The following is a 26,585-nucleotide window of genomic DNA, read 5'->3' on the forward strand; positions in this document are numbered from 1 at the left end:
TCATCTATCATTCAGTGGATTATAGTTATTTCAGGAATATTATCACCTCATACTGTTGGTATTAACAAAATTATCACCTCAAACAACAAGTAAATTATTTAAGCATAATAGTACATTTTTATAATTACACAATTTTCTTCAAAGACTATAATTATTTTAACAAAACAAGGAGCTGTATTATAAATTCTTAATGAATTTTAAAGTATGAGAGCTATTTTTGTAAATTGATTATCTCAACCTGATAGCTATAAAAAATTTAAAAAATTTTAAACAGCTGTGAACTCATGACCTTACTCTGTTCTTCCATAACTAGAAAAACAAAATTTCCCTTCATTTTAGGTCATTGGCTTAGCATTTCACAATTAATTGATCCAAGAGAAGAAAGTATTTTTATTTCTAATAATTTTCATGCACATGAGCATGAAGCAGTATGCTTTTGTCCTTTGTCCCTAGTAACTTTTATTTATTAATTTTGAATATCTCTAGTGTATCTAAACTGGTTTTGAAGATAATTTAGGACTGTCTATGAAAATACCTTGGTTCCTTCAAAAAGCTGCTCTGTAAGTTAGCATGTATGTATTAGGTGTTATCTTTTTATAGCAATCTTGCCTTTTCCTAGTCGAATGTGTGAACTTTCTAACCATAACAACTGTGGATTTCATAGACTTTAGTTATATATTTTTTCAATTATTAGTGTACTATATATTGAAATTCTAAACCTTTCTGACCCACCTATAAGAGTGAGGAGTGTTTGCACTCTTTCTCCAGCTCTTGTGTTCCTTTTTAGAACCTGAACTCCCTATAGTAATCTCATTGGAAAAATGTTTTATTTAAAGATAGAGTAATATACTTTCTGCTCCTCTATTTGTTTATCTGATAAATGTTTACTATGTGCAAAGTGTTAGACACTGTCAAGGTCACGATGTGATAATAGAAGGCAAACTAATTAGGTAGAATAAAGGTACATAAATAAACCTCATTGAGAGTTCTGAGGAAGATCTAAAATCCCAGGTAGGAATATCAGGGAAGACTACACAGAGGAGTAAATACAGAAGTCTGGAGAAGGCAAATACAGGCATACCTCATTTTATTGTGCTTTGCAGATATTGCATATTTTACAAATTGAAGGCAAGACAACCCTATGTCGAGTAAGTTTATCAGCATCATTTTTTTCCAACAGCATTTGCTCACTTTGTGTCTCTTTGTCACATTTTTGTAATTCTTGCAATATTTCAAACTTTTCCATTATTATTGTATTCATCATAGTGATCTGTGGTCAGTGATCTTTGATGTTATTATTACAAAAAGTTTATGACTTGTTGAAGGCTCAGATGATGGTCAGCATTTTTTAGCAATAAAAAATATTAAGGCATGTACATTTTTTTAGGCATAATGCTGTTGCACACTTAATAGACTACAGTATAGTGTAAACATACTTTTATATTCACTGGGAAACCAAAAAATTTGTGCAACTTGCTTTATTATGTTGATATTTGCTGTATTCAGGTGGACTGGATCCAAATCCACAGTATCTTCAAGGAATGCCTGTAGACCCCTTTTGCCATTTGGATGGGATGTTTGTGAGGGTAAAATGGGAAATTTTGGTCGCGAGCTAATTTTAAGAGGGTCTTGAATGTCACGGTGAGTTTACTTTTTTTTTTCTTAAAGGCAGATAAACCACTGAAAATTTTTGAGCAGACAATATAAATGGGATGGATTGGAAGGTAAAAGAGGTAGGCATTGGAAAGTTTGGTTTGGGGGGCTTTAGCTTACATATCCTAGGTAAGAAGAAATTTGTTTTTCTAATAGGATTTGAGAGTTGTAAATAGGACCATCGTGGGAGACATTATGAAGGTTATACCCTGTCTGGATGTATCTTAAAATATTTTGGATGGAGGTATCCAACTCACAAAATCAAATAAATCTTCTCCCAGTTTGCAAGGCAAAAATTAATGGATACTCACTTTTAAGGATTCCTTCAATGATTTTCTCAAATGTCTGATGCCTACTACTATTTAGCCTGTGTGTGTCTGTTTCTGTGTGTTTTTAGTGATTGTAAATTTAGCTTTCACTCTATTTCTCAAAGAATACAAATCCTTTCTTATCGCTTGAACCAAACTACTAATGTGTAGAATTTAGCAACAGATTGAGCTTGTGTTGGGGATGTAGAAGGAATCATAAGAGGGAAGGAAGCGGTGGGGGGCTGTTGAAAAGGAAGTCAGAAGTAGGTTTTTAATTTAAGTGTAGATGTTTAGATAATCCTACCACCAGATGTAGAGAGATAGTAGTAGAAACTGATTTGTGGGAGGGGAAGGTGAAGTTTGGGATGGATTGGATTTGAAATGCAGAGAGTATCCATGTGATTATGTATAGGATGTGTTTATGAATTTGATGAGTTTGGAAGAGATTCCGGTTGAAGATGGGTATAGCTTAAGAGAGAGGTGGAACTGAAACCTTGAAAATTGGTGACAGTAGAAAATATGGCTAAGACAGAACCTTTGAAAACACCTACCTACTTGTTAAGAGACGTCTAAAGGAAAGAAGAACAATCAGGTCTTTGGTGGGAAGAGCAATAGAGTATAGTGCTAAGGAAGATGGGAAAGAGTTTTCAAGAAAAATAGAGACATTTAATGCTTTAAAAAGGTGTCTGGGGAGACTCCCCTGGCGGTCCAGTGGTTAAGACTTTGCCTTCCAGTGCAGGGGGTGCAGGTTCGATCCCTGGTCGGGGAGCTAAGATCCCACATGCCATGTGGCCAAAAAACCAAAACATAAAACAGAAGCAGCATTGTAACAAATTCAATAAAGACTTTAAAAAAAATAGTCCACATCCAAAACAAAATCTTTTTTTAAAAAAAAAGTGTGTTTGGGTTAGGTGATCCATGGGTCCTTTGGAGAAAGCAGTTTTAAAAATAATTAATTCATTTTATTGCAGTATAGTTGATTTACAACATTATATTGTACAACATAGTGATTCAGCATTTTATAGATTATACTCCATTCGAATTTATCTTAAAATATTAGCTATATTCCCTGTGCTGTACAATATATTCTTGTAGCTTGTTTATTTTATACATAATATTTGTGCCTCTTAATCCCCTACCCTTATCTTGCCCCTCCTCCCCCTTTCACTCTCACCAGTGGTAACCACTAGTTCGTTCTCTGTATTTATAATTATGTTTCTGTTTTGTCATATTCATTTATACTCATTTGTTTTATTTTTTAGATTCCACTTATAAATGATAATATACAATATTTATTTTTCTCTGTCTGACTTATTTCACTAAGCATAATACCCTCTAGGTCCATCCATGTTGTTACAAATGGCAGAACTTCATTCTTTTTTTATGGCTGAATAGTATTCCATTGTGTGTGTGTGTGTGTGTGTGTGTGTGTACACACATATATATATATATACACACATATATACCACATCTTCTTTATTCATTCATCTGTTGATGGACATTTGGGTTGCTTTCATATCTTGGCTATTATAAATAATGCTGCTATGAACATTGGGGTGCAGATATCTTTTCAAATTAGTGTTTTTATTTTCTTGGGATGTATACTCAGGAGTGGAATTGCTGGGTCATATGGTACTTCTATTTTTAGTCTTTTGAGGAACCTTCATACTGTTTTCTGTAGTGGCTGCACCAATTTACGCTCCCACTAACAGTGTACCAGGGTTCCTTTTTGTCCATATCCTCGCCAACATTTCTTATTTGTAGACTTTTTGGTGATAGCCATTCTGATATTGTGGTTTTGATTTACATTTGGCGAAACAGTTTTTGTAGAGTGGTCAAGGCAGAAGCCAAGTTGTGTATATATTTTCAGTATTCCCCCTTTCATTTCCACTTTCTTGATTCTATTTTTAGCTGAAACTATGTTGAGCCACTGTCTTCATGGAGTAATCTATAATGACTCAAAGCCACTCCCTGGGAGCATAGAACTCATCTTCTATAAATATAGTTTTAATATTCTTTTCTTTAAATGTGTTACCTAAGACTGTTTCAAATCAGATCTTATCCAGATGCTAATATTATTTCCTCAGATACACTAAGTGTGACTTTCTTTAAAATATCATCAGCAAACATACTTCCTAAATGCCTCACCCGTAGGACTTACATTTATTATAATTGGCATTACAGAGAGATAAGTGAATTCCCTGTCATTGCCAGTTCTTCTTTTACTCCTAAGTACACTGGTACTTTTAGAAAGGCCTACTGTTTTAATAAAGATCCTGTAGAAAGCTCTTTGGATTAGTGGGGTCACCTGCATATGAAATTTCTAGGTTAGAATCAGATACATAGCCACTTTTGTTTCCATCTGCAGAGAATAGTTGTAAGGGTATAAAAGACTCACCCTAAGTAGTAATAATGATTATAATTTTAAAGAACTGCAGTAGTTATTATTTGCATTTCATGTGCTAATTTCTGTGTGTGTGTGTGTGTGTATTTTTTTTTCTAATCTTCACAATGACTCTTAGATGTAGGTATCATTACTCTCATATCATATATATGAGAGAACTGAGGCTCCGAACATTTAAATAAATTGTCTGAGCTTCTTGAGTAATTGAAGGCAGAGCCAGGATTCAAATCAGCTCTTTCTGACTTTCAAAGACCATGTTCTCTACATGGCCCATGCAGGTTAATGATGTAAATATTTGAAATTTGAGCTTCAACAACCTTGATGGCAACTACTTGGTCCAGTAGAGCCCAATTGGAGCCCAATGCCTTATTACTTTCTTTCTATTTTTAAAAAAATTTTATTTATTTATTTATTTTATTTATGGCTGTGTTGGGTCTTCGTTTCTGTGCGAGGGCTTTCTCTAGTTGCGGCAAGTGGGGGCCACTCTTCATCGCGGTGCACGGGACTCTCATTATCGCGGCCTCTCTTGTTGCGGAGCACAGGCTCCAGACGCGCAGGCTCAGTACTTGTGGCTCACGGGCCCAGTTGCTCCGTGGCATGTGGGATCTTCCCAGACCAGGGCTCGAACCCGTGTCCCCTGCATTGGCAGGCAGACTCTCAGCCACTGCGCCACCAGGGAAGCCCCCTTATTACTTTCTTACCTTTTCCTTCCAACTAGGGATGAATAGTTTTCATTTGCTTAAACATATCGCCATTCTCTACTGTTGATTGTCAGGCTCTCTTCTGTATATTTAATTACCTTATTTATTTAATCTTCACATCAACTATTTGAAAGGTAGATGTATTTCCCCCTCAACGTTTTATTTTGAAACTTCAAACATATAGCATATGTTTATACTCACCACCTAGATTTAACCATTAACATTTTACTATACTTATTTTATTACATACCTATAATCTGTGCATCCATCATCAGTTCAATTTCTCTTTGATGCATTTAAAAGTAAAGACATCACTGCAAATCCCCTAATTACTTCAGCATGTATATTATTGATTGTAGCTCAGTATTTATGTACAAGTCTTTTCTTTTGATGTAAAATTTACATTCAGTGAAATACACAAATCTTAAATATATATTTTTTGGATTTTAATAATCTCATATATGTACCTGTATAACCCAAATACTTACGAAGATATAAAACATTACTATTGGTAGGTGTCTCTCTTTACTCCCGTTTTGTACCTGAGGAAACTGAAACACAGAGCAATTAAGTAATCTTCCCTAGGTCATACTGCTAATAGGGGCAGAGCTGGAATTCAAGCTCTGGCAGTCTGGCTGCAGCGTTTGTGCTCCTAACCACACCACCATACTGCCTGTGGATTATCCTCACATGTTCAGGTATCCTTTTACATTCATGTGTACAAATTTTGTTTTTAACATAAGTGTGTAGACACAGAAGTAGTATGCTTAGGATTAGTGAGTGTAGAAATGCTGTTCTAGAGATGCATTGGTTTCTTACAAGAGGTTTATGGCAAGAGAAACTAAGAGGGAAAGAAGTACCCTTCGTCAAAATACTATGGTGAATCTCTGTGTAATAATTGTGTCTTAACTGGCATCCTTGATTAATGTTTCCACATATAAAGTGACAATTTTTTAAAGACAACACTGAGGTTCAGAAAAATCCTAAGTGCCACTTGAAACAGTTAAAGGTAAATAATGTTCAGTATAGTTTTGTATTAAGCATATTTTGGCTCTGTTATAATTATTAGAAAATTGTTCATCTATGTGTGGTATATGTAGTACCACTTGCCTTGATACCTCAGACTCCAAAATAATATAATTAAACCAATTTGGGATTTATAGTTGTGAAATTTGTAAAGTTTTTAGCAAAGAAACTGAATGTAATTCTTTGGCCTTTCCAAATAAATTGCATAAAAATATGAATAAAGATTGGAATAAATGATATAAAATTTTTTTTGTTTGTAATACTTAGGTGTACCATCCTTATGAGAAGAAATTGTGTTATCTTTCCTGCATTGTGTTCATACCACAAGCCGTATCTTAAATTTGACCAGTTCCCTTTGTTCCCTATTCAGTTATAAAAAAGCACTGTCATATGTATTTAAAAAGAAAAACCCTAAGTATTGCTCAAAAAGCAATTAAAAAACACATGTAGTTAACAGAACCTAGCCAGTCACTAGAGGGCAGAACAGTACTATACTTTAGGCCTGATTTGACAATTTAAAAAATTGCTGAACATGGGAAAATATTGATACACAATTGAATAGAAATTTCTTTGTGGTCTTATTATCTTGTCTTGCTGTGAAATCCACTCACATGCTTATTACACTTGTATCAAAGGAGATTTTCTGACAATGACAGAAAATTGATTACAATTGATTGCTTCTAAAAGGGCATGATTATTTAGGAGAGCATCTGAATTCCTCAAGAGAAAATACTAATGGTTACAAAGAGTGGTGCATTAAATCATTGCTACTGTATGTAGTACCCTGAAATAGAATTGCAGTATAGACTTTAGGTACGACATTATGAGAGAACACATTTGAGACAGGTTTATTAGTACTTAGATGTAAGAACTCATTGAAATGTGGAGCTTTTGATCTTTCAGCTGAAATTTGTTGAATCACCAAAACTTTGAAATTACAGTTGTAAAAGCAATGAACTAACTCTAGCTCCTTTTTTTAAAATGCTAAAATTTTGTCAAGTGCCTGTTCATGTAATTTCCTTTCTGTTTGAAATTTTCTGTCATTCTGATATAGTTTTATTCTACTTAATTTTTTTCTGATAGATTTTTTAAAATAAATGAAGCTCTGAAGTAAAGTATCCTAGCGAGTAACCTCGGCAGTTCATTGTCTGAACAGATAGAAAGTTTTATCTTGAATGTGTAGTTTGAACTTTATTTTATACAAACAATTTGGATTTATATATGATTCATTTCTTATAGAGAACATAGGATATCAGAAAAAGCACTGGAGTTTGGAATCAGAAGATTTGGGGCCCCAATTATCATATTCTTGCTTGTGACCTTGGGCAAGTCACATTACCTCTCTGAAGTAACCAGTTTCTAAACTGAAGAATTAGAAAAATATTTCCTTTAATATGAGAATCATGTTTGTATCTGTGTGTAGGTCTCCAAAGATGCTTCCACGTAAAGATGAATTTTAATAAAGTTACAAGCTCAGAAAAACCTTAGAAATAACTTTGAAGTGGTCAGTTATATCATAAATTTAGTAACATGAATGCATCTATTACAGGAGTCAATAATACCACAAATGTGGTTTCCAACCTAAAAGCCAAGTTTGGATTGCTGACCTCTTCCCTGTCTCTGAGTGTCTCTCGTAACTCCTGACTCTTTGGCTTCTCTCACTCTGTTCTGTCCTCTGTTTATTTCCATGTTCCCTCTCTCTGTGTTTCTCCTGACTGTCTTTGGTCTCTCTCTGTGTTTTTCTTGTCCCAGGCACCCTCAGGAAGACCCCAAGCCTCTAACGGTACCTGGTATCATCTCCAGCATGTTTGTAGATGTGGAGGAGTCACTGGGACATTGAGAAATACCAGAGGCGAATTGTTCTGCTGTAGTAAGTCAATCAGCATTTATTAAGTGACTACTGTTTACAGAGCACAGTTGATGGTGCTTTGGGCAAAGAAGAATGAGTTAGGGCGTAGCTCAGAAGAAATAAACTTGTAAACACTTTTCAGTGGCTCTTTCAGGCTGGACACACATGCAAATGAAAACAACACCGAAGTACAAAGCTGACAAATAATTATATAAATGAGCTGTGCTGTATGTGTGCCAAAGAGGCCCAGAGTTAATGGAGTAGAGAAAAGCAGGTGGTATTAATCAGGTTTCCTGCATGAGTTTAAAATTAGGTTTTGAAGTATTATTGGAAGAAAGATGAGGAAAAAGAGGGTGGAAGTGAGTAATTTCTCACTTGGCAAGCCTGTTTGCTTGCTTGCAAGTGAGTCCCTGATGGGAGGGCAGTGAAATGAGAATGCTGTGTTTCAGCCTACCAGCAGCTAACTTTCCTTGAACTTCCAGTCTTAGAGAAAGTCAGGTTATGAAAAGAAGTACAGCCAAATTGAGAATTTCCATAAACATACTTGGTATCTGTTGCCAGTTTTAGAATTTATAGAGTTTAACGGTAAATTGTGATTATGAAGTAATAATGAGGTACTATGACATAAAGTTGTCAATATTAGAATATGATCTAGGGATGCATTATAAATGCTAAGATGAATTAAAATAGTAAACTTCAGTATAACAAGTCAGTTTTGTGTTTATGTTGGAAATTTATCTGTGCTGTTGTATTTTAGATAGTCCTACCTACGGACACACCATGGTTTTCAGAGTTAGATATGGTTTGAATTCTACCGCTGCTAACTATGTAATGTTGGGCAATCTACGTAACAGACATCTCAGTTTCCTCCTATGTAAACTAAGAATGAAAATGTTTACCTCAGAGAGTTGCTCTGTGAATTAAAAGAGATAATTTTATAAAGTCCTGAGTGTGTGCTAGGTACTTGTTACTTGCAGATACTTAAAAAGTACCTTTAAAATAGTTTGCTAAATATAGTGTTATTTCTGAGAGCTTTTTAAAAATAGAAGTAACCCCATAGTATTTAGAAAATGCTATATATACAAGGAGTATTTATAACATGTGAATAAGATACAAAGAATAACATTAACATGAATAACTGAGTACCTACCACTAACTTAGGAAATAGAGCTATGCCTGGCCCAGATTCCATCACCTCTCTTTAACTACCACCACAATCCTGAATGTTGAGTTTATTAATTCCATGTTTTCCTTTATAGTTTTTTCCCACGTTTTATGTATCCCCTACATTAAGTTTTGCTTGTTTTTGAATTTTATATAAATAATAATACTATATGTTTTCTTTTGCAACACCTGTTTTGCCACTCAGCATGTTTGAGAGATTCATCCTTGCTTATACCTGTTATTCATTTATGATCACAGTTGTATTTCATTGTATGAAAATACCACAATTTATTTATCCACTTTCTTTTGATGGCTGTTTAGATTGTCTCCAGTTTTTGTTATGGGAGATAAAACTACAAAGGAAGAAGTCTTGAGAGTCCTATTCATGCCTCTTTATGCACATACTATTTCTCTAGGATGTATGTTCATGGGTAGAAATGCTAGGTCAACCCAACCTCAAACTCTGTAGGATCATGGCAAATGGATTTCCATAGAACTTGTTACATCTTAATCCTCCCTCTAGCTGAGTATAAATGTTCTCATTCTATATCTCTTATATAGTTCTTTAAAATGACTAGATTTTTTTTTTAAAGTAATTTTGTAAGTTGCCTGTAACACCATTTTAACAATAATCCTGATGACCTTTTTAAAATTAGTTTTATCCTTTGCAGCAGCTGCTTGTATTTCTTAGTTTTCCAGTTGTCACTCACACCTCTTCTCAAGCCCAGTTAAGTCCAGACATCCTGAAATTGCTGGGTATGTTTGCTAGCTAAGTTTTTTCTCCCAGGAAAACTACATCATAATAATGTAATGTTCTCATGTTAAACGAAAGTTGTCAGCTATTCCTGCCTTCTGAAGATAGTTTGGGCAGAGAAATGTACACATCTTTTACTGATTTCTTTTTTCCTTAATTTGAATTGAAATAGAGAAAGAGTGACCCACAGAGGACTGTTTGCAACCTGTGTTTTGTTCTGTGTTGCAAAAGTCCCAAAAGCTCGAGTAAATGACAACTTCTATTTGCCACTCTTTCCCCTTTTCTGTCCTTCACCTACTTCTGTTTTTCTCAGGCATTGGTTCTTTTGGTATCTGATTATACTTGCACAATCCATTCCAATTTTCATATCACAGTTCCTCCTAACTTTGTACTTTGTACTTGGTGGTCTGTGATTTTAGTTGACTGACTTCAGTGTTTTGCCTATTGTCAAACTTGGTACCACTATCTGCCACATTCATTTTCTGAGGTTTTCCGGGGGAGTCTTCCAGGTTCAGGTCTAGTGCCTAGTACTTATTAATCAATTGATGTTTATTGAATGAAGAAAGGAAAGATGTAAATGTAGTAAGGATGGAAATGCCTTTTCCTAGCTCAGCAATAATAATTACCCTAAAAGCAGTGGGCAAAAATCATGCATACTGTAAACAGTTCTGCCTGTGGGTAGCTTTGTAAACCATAAGTAGTCATTTCTTCTTGAGCTTCACCCTGGGTTTCGGCAAAATGAGAGTGGTAGAACAGTGATCTGTAAGAATCCTTTTGACTCCAACCTTTTTGTATTTTATCTTCAATTGAAATGAAATACAGTTTCTCATGGGATGTCTGGGCACCACTACCAAAGCCTGAATCCATCTACCTGACCGGGCTATGTCACAGCAACCTGCCGGTTATCGTCTCTCATAACCGTAGCAAGTGGGGCATACCTTGAACTTCCCTTCATGTTATTTAGCTTTGGTTTGTTCTGGAGAAAGAATAGATTTATCTTTCTTTGAGAAAGCATAATGAGTTCCTTTGGCTTCCCAATTTCTTTCACCGGGCAGCCCAGGCATTGTTCAGCACAAAACCTTGAGTCCTGGCTTCTTTCTCCTCCTCCTCCTCCCCCAGCGCCTCAGCTGTGAGTGGGGGCAGTGCGTTCTCCCTTTGCTACTTGCTGTACCACCTAACTCCATGTCTCCTTTCACATGCCAGCTACCATCTTTGAGTCAGTGTTGGTTTTAACTTTTGGTTTTAACTGTTGTGGATCCTTGAAGTCAATGGGTCTGTCTTTATCTGGTGCTAGAGGCAAGTGGCCCGTCCTTATCTGGTGCTAGAGGCAAGTTGCCTGTTCCTTTCTCCTGTGGTTTCTCTGCTAGGAACTCCTCAACCCAAGGTAAATGGGGAGTGAGACCTGAACTCCTTCGCTCGCTGCCTTCGCTCCGCCTTCCCATAGCTGTTGCAGGGACTCTCACTCTAAGATAGATTTGCGCTATAACCCCTTTCAAGGAGTTATCTGACTCTTTGGATTTGCACATGACTAGTGTTTCCTGAACCTGTTACTTGTCCAGAATTCATGTTGTGAGTACCGCTGAACTCTGGATCAGAGGCAAAAGAAGCCAGAGAGCAGACTACACGGGGCCAGGGACACAAACTGTCTTAACTTTCTGTAAATTGTAAACACTGCCCAATCACTCCGGAGGGTCCTGGCCAGAGAGCTGTCTATTTGACCATTAACCAAGATTAAGGAGGCTCTTTCTTTCATTAAGGGACACAAAATAATCTAATCTTGTCGTGATATTATGGACCTGCTTTGTGAAAAATCCCATGTAAGTCAGGCAAATTTTAGGCTAAGAAGAGAGTAAGGCAAGAGAAGTTTTGTAACTAAAAAAAAAATGAAAAAGGGAGAAAACTTTTAAAATGAGGATCTATCTTTAATAACATTAACTTAATTCTAAATGGGATTTAAAAAATCTTATTAGGTTTTTTTTTTTTAATGTTAAAATACTCAGTGAAAGACCAGTCGTTAACCTCCAACCTCACCTCCAGCCTCAGTACACACGAAACACTGGAGATTTACTGTGCAATCCTGCCATGAGGAGCCAGAAGCCAGGCTACCTGTGATAATTCACCCCTCCTAACCGCTTACTTCACAGAACTCTACAAAACCAGATTACGCCAAATGTTCTGTTCTGAAAGAAGCGGTTAATACCATCCTATCTCTAGAAGAACAGATTACTGTTTGTTCCTCAGGAATACAAGGAGAGAAATATCCTCTTATGCTTATAATGGAAACATGGGAGAAATTACCTGACACAAAAACTTTCCTGATAGAAGAATGCTCACTCTAACTGCTTTAATATTGTGACTTTGGTTAATGTCAAAGGCTTGACCTATTAAGTGTTCACATTAATATTTTAACTTATCAGTTATAAGTTTCTTTTGTAATACTAATTCACTTAGTATTTTAATTTAGACAGACTTGAAAGTGCGTCTGAAAACCTAGTCATTTAGTATTTTAGTTTAATGTCTTTTGAAAAAGAACCATATATTCTCTAATGACTAAGTTGCAGCAAATATTAAAAATACACCATTGTGTTAATAAGTTGGATCATGTTTAAATACAGTCGAAAATTTATAAATGTATATAAACAAGTGATACAAGATTTTCCTTTGGTAGAAACTAGGAAATGCATTTATTACAGATTTTCCACTGAATGGTCTTAACTTGGAAGAGGAATTTTTAAATGCTGAATTAATAAATTTGAACTGCACATTTAATTTTTACTCTTGGTTTATATTTTTTATATGGCAAAGTTAGTAATACATATAACAATAAGGTCAAAGTTGAGCTTTATGTAATTACTCATGTAATTATACAAAATACAGATTTATCTGTATTACTAAAAGGCATCTTTTTAAAATAGTCCTGAATAACTTCATTCAAATTTAGGTGTTGCTAGAATAGCAATATTCATTTTGTGTGGGAGTTTGTATCTGGATAAGAAAACAGTGAAATGTTCAAATGGGTCTGTAATTCTGAGGAAAAAGAAGTGAGGAATGAATCTGTTTTCCTGAAGTTAATTTCCATTCATTATCTTAGTTGCAAAATCTACAGTTCTGAAAGGCTGACTAGGTTGTATTAAATCTGAATAATAAATCACTGATTCTTTTTTTTTTTTTTTTTTAATAAAAGCAATAGAACAGAAAGCAGAGCAGCTGCACTTTAATATTGATAATTGTTTTGAGGGATTGGGACTCCTAGGAAGCTCGCCCGGGCACCGTAATGTTGTTAAAGATCACTAAATATGGTATTCTTCTGTGTCTGTGCCAAACCGTTTCCCCCACAAAATCTTCCTCAGATTCTGTACATTTCTTTTGTGCTTTGCTGGTGGATACTTCACTCCCTTTCCCTGTGCTAGCCAAGCACGGTGTCTTGTTTGAATGATGGCATCATTGCTCTTTGGTTAAGGTCTGTTTTGAGCTTAGGAGAATCTTGGCTGCTGTTTTCATCCATTTATAGTAATTTCCGTTACTTAGCCCTTACACTGGGTAGATGGCAGTGTTACTTTCTGTGAGTTTCAAGCTGCCCTGTAAACACAGGATTTGTGTTCGTCAATTAGTACCCTGTCAACTGTGAAGAACCTCTCTGGACCTAGGGAAGTCCGTGCCCTGGAACTCTCGAGTCAGAGAACGTCTAGATCTCAGTGCCAGGGCAAGAGTGAGTGAGTCTGATTTTTCACTGAATGGAATCATCCAGTCAGCTGTTCTCTCGAGATTAAAGCTCATCAAGACAGCCTTTCTTCTGCTCTTACTGGAGCTTACTCAAGGATTGTTTCTTTTTCCTTCAAACTTTAAAAAATGTGCCAGAGATTTTTTTTTGGTGGGTCTGTGTAAAATTATTTGCATTTAAATAATTTCAAAGACAGTTTTCGTTGAGAGGTTCTGGCTCTTTTACCCTTTGTACTTAGTAAGGATGGTGAAATCGCAATGGGGTTGTGTTCTCCTGTTTCTCCCTTTACATTTTTCTGGGGACTTCAAAGACCCATAGGGATACCCACCCTTCCTCATCCCCCTCCTCCACTTAGAGTTTACAGTTATGAGGAGGGTGAACCTGGACAAGTTTATCCTACAGGATTTAAGCCTATCATTTTCAATGGGGGACTCTGTGTAAGACTCACTGTCTGTGGTTAAGAGGCTCCTGACGATGATGCTGTGGGTGTGTCTGTAGTGGAGGTAAAACGGTAAGAGGCTAAGAGCAACAGGTTTAAAATAATCATTCAAGCCAATAGCAGAAGAGGGTCACCAGGAAGTTTATGGCTCATACTGTAGGGAACTAAGAAACTTGGAGGAAGGGGCTGTTATTTCCACCTGCATGGAGAGGGAGAGAGAAAGGGGCATTTTAAATAAGGGATCCCTGGGCAAATAAAAAGAGGCAAGGAAGTACTCAAACGCAGGAAGCTGGGCCTTGAATACATCTTCTGGGGTATTGGATATAGAGAAAGGCAATGGAAGTTTGGGGCCCGATTTTGGGGAGAGTTGGGGTGAGGCAGGGAGGGCACAAAAAAAGATGTGGAATGCCTATCTGAGGAATTAAACTCTGGGACTAGACTGGTGAAGTCCCACAGAGTTTGGATTCAGAGAATGAAAGGCTTAAAGCATGACTCTGAATAAATCTACTGATACAGATTAGTTTGGAAATGGAGATGATCACTTAGAAGTTACGTAAGCATCTCTTGGGGTGAGGGGGTGCCAAAGGGCTTGAAAAAAAAAGAAAATACATCCTGTCATGCTTTTTTTTACAAGTAAATATTTAAGGCAGCATATGTGAGGCATTCTAAAAGGGATTTTCTGTACTATCTGTTTCCATTCTTACCATCCTGTGAAGTAGCTACTAGCCTACTTTTATAGATGAGTGAACAGAGAGGCCCTTAAATTAGACAACTGGTAGTGGTAAAAATTCATAGCCAGGCCTATCTGGCTGCCAAGTCCAAGCCTTTCCTACTCCCTTGCTCTGATTCATGAACCATGAAATGGAGAACAGATGAACTTTTTATTCCTTATTTGATTTGTCATAGACTCCTTTCTTAGGAATTATTAAATGGATCCCAATTAGGATGATACTCATGCATATTCATATACACATAATTGTATGTATGTCAGTACACCTGAATTTGAGTTTGATAAAGGTGTTATATGTTAGACTTAGCTATTTCTCAATCACAGCATTTGAGAAAAATGCTCTTTTCTGTTAATTTAGAGAAAAATGTCAATTGACAAAATTTGGGTCAGCGATATATTTTATATCAATTTAGAATAAATAGGAAGAGATATTTCCTACCAAATAGTAATTTTGGTGTATAGTGAATGAAATCAGTGCCCCAGTTTCCTAGAATAAAATTTATAGGATAAACTGGAACAGTTGTTTAGAAAAGAATGTTTCGGTTAATATTTCTTACCCATTGAAAGTTAGCTAGAAAAGTTTAAATATTTGTAAATTAAATCATTGTAGAAATGTTAGTACACAACTGAGTTTCTTATTAATAATAAGTGAAGGTTATTTTTTAATGGGAAGATGAACTTGGTGTCGTCACTCTTAATGATTAACACTTACTTCACAGTTTAAAAAATTTATAGTATGTAGAAGAGGTGAGAAGTTTGAAGAAGTAGGTGGTACAGACATCCAGTGAATTGCCCACTACCAACACCAACAACCTCTCCACCTCCTGCCTGGGACATTCTGGAAGGTTGTTTTTTTTTTTTTTTTAATTAATTAATTAATTAATTTATGGCTGTGTTGGGTCTTCGTTTCTGTGCAAGGCTTTCTCTAGTTGTGGCAAGCGGGGGCCACTCTTCATCGCGGTGCGCGGGCCTCTCACTATCGCGGCCTCTCTTGTTGCGGAGCACAGGCTCCAGACGCGCAGGCTCAGTAATTGTGGCTCACGGGCCTAGTTGCTCCGCGGCATGTGGGATCTTCCCAGACCAGGGCTCGAACCCGTGTCCCCTACATTAGCAGGCAGATTCTCAACCACTGGGCCACCAGGGAAGCCCTGGAAGGTTGTTTTTTTGTTTGTTTGTTTTTGTTTTTTAAGCTGATGTTAGCTTGTTTATATGATTCCTGACTTTTTCTAAAAGCTTTTTTCTAAAAGTTTCCCCCCTCCCCGCCCATGTGGTCAATCAAGGAATATCAGTTAGTTGCTTTCTGGTTAAATGAGATTTACATATATATTTCATTTGCTGTTTCATCCTCCAGCTGTGCTAAGTGGAGGGTTTTTTTTGGGGGGATGGGAAATCCTAATTTTTCTCTTTGTATAACCTGCATTTCATTCAGCAGAAATAGTTTTAGGTTCACAAACAAGAAGCGGCTGTCTGAAATATGTTCATTGACTCAGCTGAGTGTCTGCAGTTGCCCAACAAAAAGTTCTTTGATTTGAGTAGGGTAAAGAAATAAAAATAAGCATTCAGATTAGGTTTTGGCTGCTGTAATAAGAACTTCAGTCTATAACTTGAAGTCTTGAAATTCATATGTAGTGTAATCTCATGTTAAAATTTGGACAAATTTGAGCCTAAACACCAATGAGACTGTTAATAAGAAGTCTTAAGTGATAATATGCTTACTATTTTTCTCTTGAATTATTTCTTTGATCCTCAAAGGAAAACATTGAATCTTCATCTTAAGATTGACATGACAAGGGATATATCTCAATACTGTTCACAAGATGGAAGAAAATTGTAACTTTGTGTGTGTGCTGTTTGGTAAAAAGCGATGAATGCTTTAGTTCACCGAAGAAAATCGATCCAAAGAATGAAATGGACAAAACCGGAAACATGTTGAGAATGATATCCCCAAAGACTTTTAGGAACTGTAAAATTGAGTGCAGTGGTATAAAACTATTCACACATCTTATTAGATCCATCTAGGACTGCAAACTGATTGTCTCCTTGAGAGACTGTTGGCTGTAAATACTTAGGGAGAAAGAGTGTTGATAAGTCTCTGGCATAACTAAATATTCACAATGGAAGAGTGTATTAAAAGAATAAATTGTATTTCAGTTAGAAATCCAGGTTACTTTTATGATTCTGTTTTATGAGATCCTTTTCTTGAAAATCATATATCTTCAAAGTTTTCACTTGTGACTGTTCATCCCTGATAGGCACAGAAAAATTAATATGGTTGGGAAAAGCCCTAAACACCAAATTATGACCATTGACAAAACTCATTATTAAAACGTGGCAAATTGGAAATGCTGCCTCCTGCCTGATGACTCTTAGATGAAATGTAATCTTATGTCTGGAATGTTGAATTGAGAAGTAGAGCAGATGTCTTAGAGTTATTTACGTGAAACCTTAAGGATCTCTTCAGCTTAGCCCCTCAAGTGTAAAATAAGTGCATTAATTATTTTATGTATTCTTACATAATTCTTAGTTCAGGTTATTTGAGAAAGATTGTTCTTATTCTGAAATTACAATTTGAAAAGTAAGTATTGGGAGGATTTGACCTATTAGTAGAAAGGTCCTAGCTGCTTTATAGAGACATATGATGCAAAATGGTATTTTAAGTTAAACAAGATCTAGGATAATATGATTGCAGTTTTCAAGCATAGTTGAATGTGGCATTTCATGGAAAAAACCTAGGTTGAAAATGTTGTGTAGTCCAGGTAGAAACTTCATGGAACGTTTACAGTGTTTTTGAATTTGTGATGTGCTGTACTGTCACTAGTTCCTTGAGATAAGATACACCCTCAGTGTAAGGTGTGAATCATTTAGAGGTTGAAGTAGGGGGTGGTGTAAAAAGCAGCTACAACAGTGGAAGAATATAGACTATGTTTTTTGTTTTTTTTTTTTTTTACTGAGTTCTGTCATCTGTTGGAATATGGTATGGTGAGTTAATGAAACCTTTCCAGGATAATATTATGATCTTATGAATTTTCTCATAGGTCTGAATTCCTTCTTAGTTCTCATATATTGTTTTGCCTTTTTTTCAAGGTGCTTGGCAAGGCAGTGGATGCATTTGTTTTGAATGTTGAATGACTGTTGATCATTTTAATGAAACAAATTTAATGATGTGAATTTTTTTAAAAAAATTTATTTATTTTTATTTTTGGCTGTGTTGGGTCTTTGTTGCTGTGCACGGGCTTTCTCTAGTTACGGCGAGTAGGGGCTACTCTTCGTTGCTGTGTGCGGGCTTCTCACTGCAGTGGCTTCTCTTGTTGCGGAGCACGGGTTCTAGGCGCGGGGGCTTCAGTAGTTGTGGCACGTGGGCTCAGTAGTTGTGGCTCGTGGGCTCTAGAGCGCAGGCTCAGTAGTTGTGACGCACGGGCTTAGTTGCTCCGCGGCATGTGGGATCTTCCCGAACCAGGGCTCAAACCCATGTCCCCTGCATTGGCAGGCAGGTTCTTAACCACTGCGTCACCAGGAAAGCACAATGATGTGAATTTTAATGAAAAGAAATTTTTATACTTTGTGGAAAGTGTCAATGATTTGCTTTCTTGTTTTAAAAAATATAAAATGAATAAACTTTAGTTATTATTAAATGTTGCCTTTTCAACTTCCTCAGTGATGAATGAAAATGAAAAATTAATCCCAGGGATGACTTTGTTACTAGTCCCAGCTCTTTCACTTTGAGCAAGTTCTGGGACCTTGAGCAAATTTCTTCATTTGGACCTGAATTTCCTCCTCTTTCACAGTTAAACGGATAATCTTTAAAGTTTGTTCTAACTCTAGAAATCTGTGATTTTGAATGGAGAACAAAGTAGGAATTCAAAATAAGTATGAGTATTCCTAAATCAAGTTATTGAGGTTAATAAGAGAAGGAGTTCCACATTCATTATGTTTTTAGCAGAATTTTGATGAGGAAGAAAAGAGAACAAGTTGGTAAAGAAAATATTCCTTACAGAAGTGATGCAAGGAGTTACATAGTAACACAACCTTGTGTAGGATTCAGTAACAGTGAGATTTGTTTGATTCAAGCAAAGGTTTTTCTTGGAGTAAGATAGTGAGTTTTTATATCCTGTCAAAAAGTTCAATTTCTGATAAAATGGCCATTTAAAGTCTGTTTATAATAAACTTTTATTCTACATTTCTTTCAAACCCCCAGCATTTTTGCTTCATTACCCACCCACTCCCCACCCCTCCAAACCATAAGAATTGTTTTATTCATTTCCTCTTTAACTGAGTTGTGTAGTTTCTTCCCCAAATTAAGAGCATAGCCAAAAGTTAAAAAAATTGTCAGGCTGTTGGAGAAAGAAGATTAAGATTAAGATCAAAGTGTGTCTCCTTTATAATAAGATTTTCCTTTTTACAAATTGCTCTTTGATAAGAGAACAGATTATTAGTAAGACCCATTTCAAAATTTTTTCTTAGAAATATCTCTTAGGATGTTTGTCTACTGTATATTTTTTCAAAAATTAGTGTAACATATTACATGCAGAATTACTTTCAAAATTAAGAAGGCTATTTGATAGAAATGCATTTCCTAATATCTAAACATGTAGACCTTTTTTCATTGGATAGTTTATTTTCATCTAGAACAGTGAAAAGTCTCATAGAACAGTGTCTGTAAAAGAGGAGCTATCTTCAGTGACAGTCTTCAAGTATTTCATTTATGTTGGAGGGTAGAAATGAACTACTTTTTACAGAGGGGTGTGACCACAAAGGTAAAGTTAATTCTTCTCCCTTTCGAAAAAATAAAGTGCATTCAAGCTTACATATGATGTATTTTGACCGAAACCATTAATAATACTCATGGAGATACATTTTTCAAGGGAAAAGAGCCTGTAAGTAAATCATCTGTAATTGCCTTAAAAGTTGGAAACAAGTGTTACAGGAGCCTGAAAATGAGGCATTCAGATGTAAATATCTTTGAGAATTCTCAGACTGTGTAAGTAGCATTAAAAATGGCTCCTGTCGATTCTATTTGATTGTTTTAGTAAGTGCCAGTAATACCTTTGATCCAGAAAAGGTGTATGTGAATGTTCTTCCAAACACATACAGCGTGTAATTCCTGAGTCATGGTCTCATGACCCTTTTAATTTTTCACAAATTAGTCTAAGTTTGTAGTAACATAAAAAGATCACCTTTGTAATGATTTAAAAGTTATATCATTTTGAAAGTTTCAGACTGGAACGCTTTGCACCAGTAATGACTTTGGGACTCTTGACATTTAGCTGGATGACTGATCCCAGTGTCTAGTTGCCAAGTAGAGGGAAGACCTTGAGGCCTGCGATGTGTAGAATTGCTTTGACTCACTCTGGTCCTCTGGCAGCCGCTGCAGCCTGGCGGCAGCAACACCAAATCTATGCACTTGCACATTTGAAAGCTGCTTTTCTTAGGCTCCCACAGCAGTTTGTATAGAGGAGGAGCCAAAGTAAGATGTCGACAGAGGCTTTCTCAAAAGCAATTCACTTATAAGCTACAAAGAACCCCTTTTAGATTTGGTCCTATCCCTGCACTCCTCAGACTTCTGTTTAAAGCCTTTGCTGAAGACGTAATGTTAGAGACAGGCCAGACAGGTTTTGTTGTGTTGAAGTCTACTGTAGAGTGTTTTCAAGAAATAGAGGCTTAAAATAATTTAGAGCTAGATGGGCCTCTCCAGAGCCAGATAGAGCAACCAGAGATTCAGAGGTTAGGTGATTTAGCCAAGGCATGCACCTGCTTAGAGTTGGTATTTGAATCCACGTTTTGTTTTGTTTTTTCCAGACTTTCACTTAGTGTGTATTTACTGTGTCAGGAATATGGCCCTATGAGTACTAAGAAATAAACAATAGAGTAGTAACAGAAAGGACACTTTTAACCATAGATTAAAAGTTAAAGAGAAGTGTCACTTTCTCCAAATCTGACAGGAAGACCACAGATAAAAGTTTCAGACCCTGGAAACTGCAACTGATTCAGAGCTGAAAGAATGTGTGGTGTGTATATACTTACTCTTTGAGGTATGAGAGGTAAAAAATAGCAGTTCTGAGGGAAATCAGAGCTTTTCTTAAGTAATATAAGTTAGCCCGTGCACTTCTGTTTACCCTGCGAACTTCTGTTTCTCAACTATCACTTTTTGCGCACCTGTTGAGGAAATGGTATCTCCCCAGCTGTTGAAAGTCTAAGGACCATGCCAGTGGGGAACAGAAGCAGCTCCTTCTACCCTCTCAGTAAACAATAACGGTTCCCACTTTAATAACTGCTGGGTCTGCGCCCTGCTCTCTTGGTCCCCTCTTCAAAATCACTGATGTAAATTTCTCCACAGAAGCTGCTTTGCACCCATCCCGCTGTATTTTCTTTGATGATCATGAAGAAACTCACAGCTCTAACACTCCTATTTGCCCTTCATGCACATCTGGGCAGCATTTACCATGTGGACCTTTTATTTTATTTTTATTATTTTAATAATGTTATTGTTTATTTATTTATTTTAAGATTTAATTTTTATTTATTTTTGGCTGCGTTGGGTCTTCGTTGCTGCGTGCGGGCTTTCTTTAGTTGTGGTGAGCGGGGGCTACTCTTGGTTGCAGAGTGCGGGCTTCTCATTGCGGTGGCTTCTCTTGTTGCGGAGCACGGGCTCTAGGCGCGCGGGCTTCAGTAGTTGTGGCACGTGGGCTCAGTAGTTGTGGCTCGCGGGCTCTAGAGCGCAGGCTCAGTAGTTGTGGCGCACAGGCTTAGTTGCTCCGCGGCATGTGGGATCTTCCCGGACCAGGGCTCGAACCCGTGTCCCCTGCATTGGCAGGCGGATTCTCAACCACTGCGCTACCAGGGAGATCCCCATGCGGGCCTTTTAGATTAAAAGTGAAATTGTAGTACTTTAAGAAGAATTTAATGGAAACATTCCATTTCTGTTTGAGGAAGAATAAAAAGGCAGTGTGAGGTAGTGGAAAGGGTTCTAATTTTGTGATTATGAGACCTGTATTTTCACTCTGCCACTAAGTTATTTGGTGAACTTGATCTAACCTTTGACCCCTGTGGATCTTGTTTTTTCATCTGTAAATTGGAGGACACATTGACCTCCAAGGACTGGATTTTGTATTTGCAGTCCCTGTCAATTCTATAAAAGAAAGCATCTCATTTTTAGGAGAGTAGCTCCTTAAACAGAAATTATACTATAAATTAAATATGACACCCAGGAACAGTAGTAAAACATTCAAAATTTTCCTAAAGTTGTCAAATACAACCGGTTGTGAACAACTCTTTTCTGAGTCAAAACTTTTCATCAGTGAGTATGATGCTCTCCAAATAAATTAATCATTTCTGTTTTACAATGTGGGAATCTGAAAATATCTAGATAATTAGAAGCTTTTAAAAATATTTATAGAGACTGCTTCCGAAGGCAAAATATTAAGTCTATAACTAGGAAAATTTAGATAGATGTGGAATTCATCTGTTTAAGTCTACCCCTAAACTGTTACCTGAATTATCACATACTAAAACTATGAACACTTAGATACCTCAGCCTTCTACTTTACCTCGATTATGTGTTTATATCACTTTAATTCTTTTCATTAATTTCATTTTAATTGGTCATAACTTGTGTTGCTGCCACCTCTAATCGTAAACGAGGGCCTTTGCAGCTTGTACAAAGGCTTTGCTGGAAACCCTGCTGATTTCTAAATACCAGATATAGTGTATTTAGACCAAGTGAATCTGTTTTCATGTAGTGTAGAGCAGATGTAATAGTAATTACTGTCCTGATATAATGATGCTAATATTTTATTGTTATCAACTGAAGTGAATGATAAAAGGATGTTAAATTGGATCTCCTTTCTAGCTTATGTATGCTGTCGTTACAGGTCCTGAACACTTAGAAGATAACTGGCCTCTTTTTTATTCTCTGTGATGGTGGCAGAGGTTCAACTTGAGATATAAAATCAGTATTATCAGTCAGAGGTGTGTTTTTTTAAAAAAATGATATGTTATCCACCGGCTCAGATCACTAATTGGTGAGGAAATACTGTAAGGGATGGCTGTTTCCTCATATAGAGTAGCTGTCTATTTTTATTGAGATATAGTATTACATTAGTTTCAGGTGTACAACATGATTCAATATATAAGTGTGTGTATGTATATAGAGTAAAATGCTTACCACAATAAGTCTAGTTAACATTCATCGCCACACATAGTTAGAAATTTTTTTTCTTGTGATGAGAACTTTTAAGACCTTCTCCCTTAGAAACTTTCAAATATGGAATTTAGTATTACTAACTATAGTTACCATGCTACACAGTATATCCCCAGGACTTATTTATTTTATAACCGGAAGTTTGTACCTTTTAACCACCCAAAGTAGCTTTTCTAAAGATTACTTCATAACACTGAAGTGTAAGCAGAGAAACTTTATAAAAATATCCACTAGGTGGCACTTTATATTTGTGTTTAGAATTAGCCCTGCAGCATTCCTGACTAAAGGGTATAATTGAAACAGAAAATGTCTTTCTTTGAAGGTTGGGTGTTCGTGAGTATCTGGACTTATATGAACTTTAAAATAATCCTAAAGTGAAAAGTTTTTATCAGTGATTTTGTCGTATCGCCCACTCATTGTAAGGAAAGTTTCTACAACATCCCTGACATGTTCTCAAACACATGATGTTGGTAACCTGTATTAGTAACATGGGGAAGCCTGCTTTCCTAACCATTTTTTTCTTAATTTTATAAAAAAAATAGCAAGCATAGAAAAAACTGGTCCTCTATTAGAATAGCCATCAATTAGAAAATAATGTATGTTTTCTGCCACATACAGGACATTGTGCTTATAACAGATATAAATTTTATATTTGGTGTGGTTCCAAAGTTCCTTTTAAGATAAGGTTGTAAGAAGCACTGGCCTGATTCTATGGAAGATTTTTGCTATTCGAGTTAAGCTTTCAAATAGTTAATTATTAATATGCTAATAATCTTATTCTGCATAGTGCATACAAATTTATGAATAATTTGGCTAATCTCTGTTTAGCCAATTAGTATTTTTACAAGCTTATTCTTTATGAAAGCTTACAGTATACCCCAATGTTTTCTTACTTTTGAATTATTTTTATTTATTAAAAACTTAACAAAAATTAGAAAAACTCAATCCTGTTATATAGAGATAATAGTGTGAACAATTCAGTGTTCATTCTCCCAGGCTTCTTTTTTTTGTCTATGCATATATAAGCATATTTATTATGTTGTATTTTTATAAAAGAGAAATTTTAATCTTCTTATGTCTCATGAACCTGTTCCTTATTTTTTTCATTTAACAGTTTATCTCAAATATCTCATGTCAAGAAAAGGATTTTCATATTGTTCCTTTTAAACTAATCTCCCACTGTTTATATTTTGGTTTTCCCCCAGTTTTTTCTACCCATAGAATTTTGAAATGCAGAAGTATTCCTCTACTTGTAATATTTACTGATAAGAGCACTAGATTAAAGCAGTGTGGGTCAGCTTAGCATAGCATCTGTTTATAAGTTGTGGCATCTGTTTATAAGTTAAGTTCTCAGTGTTGAATGAATTTGTTACTTTTTTGACTATATGAGGTTAATGATTAGTAGTTGTTAATTATAGTTTATTTCAAGTTGATTTGAATACTTACATTCCGTGCCTAATCATAACGATGATAATAATAGCAAACTCTCATATACACTTACTCTATGCAAGGTTCATACATATACACTTACTATAAGCAAGGCAGTACTCTAAGCAGTTCATGTAAATTGGTTTAATCCTCACAATGTGGTAGGACTGTTGTTCCCCTTTTTATAGATGAGGATGCTAAGGCACAGAGAGGTTAGGTTACTTGCTCCAGGTAACACAGTTAATTATTTGTTGATCGAGGTTTATGAATCCAGGAAAAAACAAGAGTCCACACTGTTAACCTTTGTGCCAAACCACATGAAGCACTAGATATAGCCAAAGTGGAATTAGGCAGGATGGTCTGGGATTTCTTTCAAAGTTGTATTTAAGGGCTTCATTAAAAAAAAAAAAAAAAAAAAAAAAAGACTAGAAATCTAAGTGGCTTCTTTAAAATTGATATCAGTATCATCAGATTTTCTTACTGAATGCGATACTGGACATTGTAAAGTTCTCAATATAGATTAGAGTTATGCTACATAGCAAATATTTTGTGAAGATGATACAAAGATACATAATTTTTGACTTGTTTGGAATTTATAGACCATGGTAATAATTTAATGTATATTACCCTAAATTTAGGCTCATGGAATTTTCTGGGCTTTGATTCAGGGCCGGCATTTAAAGCAGAAAGTCTGGTAGCAATGAATAGCACCAGTAGGAAAGTCAGATCTGAGTCCCAGGGATCAAGGAAGGCTGGGAGGAACAAGTGTAAAGCAGAGCGTAATTTAAGATTTCAGATGCTTCCTGCTGAGCCCATAAGTGTTACTGTGCCCAGAATGCCGTCACTGACAAGCGAGTCCTATTTTTGGATGATGGAGGGCCGAAGAAGCCAGACTTGCTCATTGGCCACATGGGACTGTTTGGTTCTGAGAAAAGTCTAGAGAAGTTGTTTGCAGAGCAGAGTTGAAGGGTGGCATAAATGAACACATCTGGCTTCCCTGTTTTAACTAGAGCTAACCCTGAGCAGACTCCTTTACCATCTCAAGGAATATCTCTTCCCAAGGCAAAATATCGTGAAATCCAAATAGGATTCCAGAAGCCAAGGAGTACAAGTGGTGGTAGACATGCAAAAAGCAAGGGTGAAGTGGTTTCCAAGTAAAATGAGAATGTTGATTGGCCTGACTCTGGCAACAGAGCCAAATTGCGAAAACATTAGGACTTGCTATACCTGAAGGAGGCTGGATTTTTAGTCAGAAACCACTAAAACCACTATTTATGTAATATTTATAGGAGACCATTTGTGATTCTATTGAAGTACCAGGTCTTGCTATACCAGTTTTTAAAAGGCCTCTAAGCTGTTGACGGGTCCTGTAGGACCTGCTGCACATGTAAATAAGGCGGGCACTCATGTTTCAACTTCTATGTAAGTGATTATTCAGTTCTGACAATGAAAAAATAGTAGAGATTTACAATTCCGAAACAAATTAATTTCATTAATTGAACAAGTTGGGTCTTTGTCGCTCTTCAAATAACTGACTAGAGGAAGCATGATTGTAGTGCGAATAAATAATGCTTTAGAAACCTGTTTTGACAAGGTTAAATCAATTTAGATATCTCATATGTAATCAACACAGATAGACATGGAAATATTAACTGACATAGAAGTTTTATGACATAAGGGTTAATGGTCAGAGGTTCATAGAAAATATTCAAGCTGACCAAGGACGCCTTAAGAATATAGTGTAGGTGAGCCTTGCATGTTCCTGAAAATGGAAGAGGTAAGGTTGGGGTGATGGAGGTGTTAGTGAATGCGGTCATTCATGGGCTCTTCATGTGGGGAGAGCCCTATGAAGCTTGTTTTTTAGGGAGTTGAAATTATCTTTGTGAATTTTTATATATAGGGTTTATTTAGAGCAGTGATTCTCAACTGGCGGGGGTGGGGGTTGCGGATCATAGTACTCCCTCCAGCCCGTCACCTCGGGAGTGTTTGGAAAGTTGTGGGACATTATTTTTCTCAGCGATTGGGGAATGTTACTACATGAGATTGAGGATGGGGATGAAAGGATGGGAAAGGAGCTAAGATGTATGTTGACTCAGCAGGGAGTGAAAACAGTCTTGCCTAGTAAAGAACTGTCCCACCCAAAATGCCAAAAGCACCCTCACTAAGTAATGCTGATTTAGAGCAAAGGATATTCCTGTAAGTTGAGCAGAA

General features: G+C 36.3%; 1 protein-coding gene and 1 long non-coding RNA gene across 9 annotated transcripts in view; both read left to right on the forward strand.

Annotated features, from left to right (window-relative positions):
- The window catches only part of BBX (BBX high mobility group box domain containing), a 283,127-nt gene that overhangs the window by 132,712 nt on the left and 123,830 nt on the right, over positions 1 to 26,585 (forward strand). For 2 of the 8 annotated variants that reach the window (XM_082393096.1, XM_082393097.1), the window contains one exon: positions 7,845 to 7,962. The exons of the other annotated variants lie outside the window; for them this stretch is intronic. The gene's annotated coding sequence lies outside the window, so the exon portion shown is untranslated. The remainder of the gene's footprint in view (positions 1 to 7,844; positions 7,963 to 26,585) is intronic. 8 annotated transcript variants of the gene reach the window in all.
- Positions 1 to 26,585, forward strand: part of LOC309629289 — a 177,226-nt gene that overhangs the window by 8,842 nt on the left and 141,799 nt on the right. The window lies entirely within an intron of this gene.

Source organism: Balaenoptera borealis, assembly GCF_965194805.1.
Source record: "Balaenoptera borealis genome assembly, chromosome: 5".
NCBI classification, from domain to species: domain Eukaryota; kingdom Metazoa; phylum Chordata; class Mammalia; order Artiodactyla; family Balaenopteridae; genus Balaenoptera; species Balaenoptera borealis.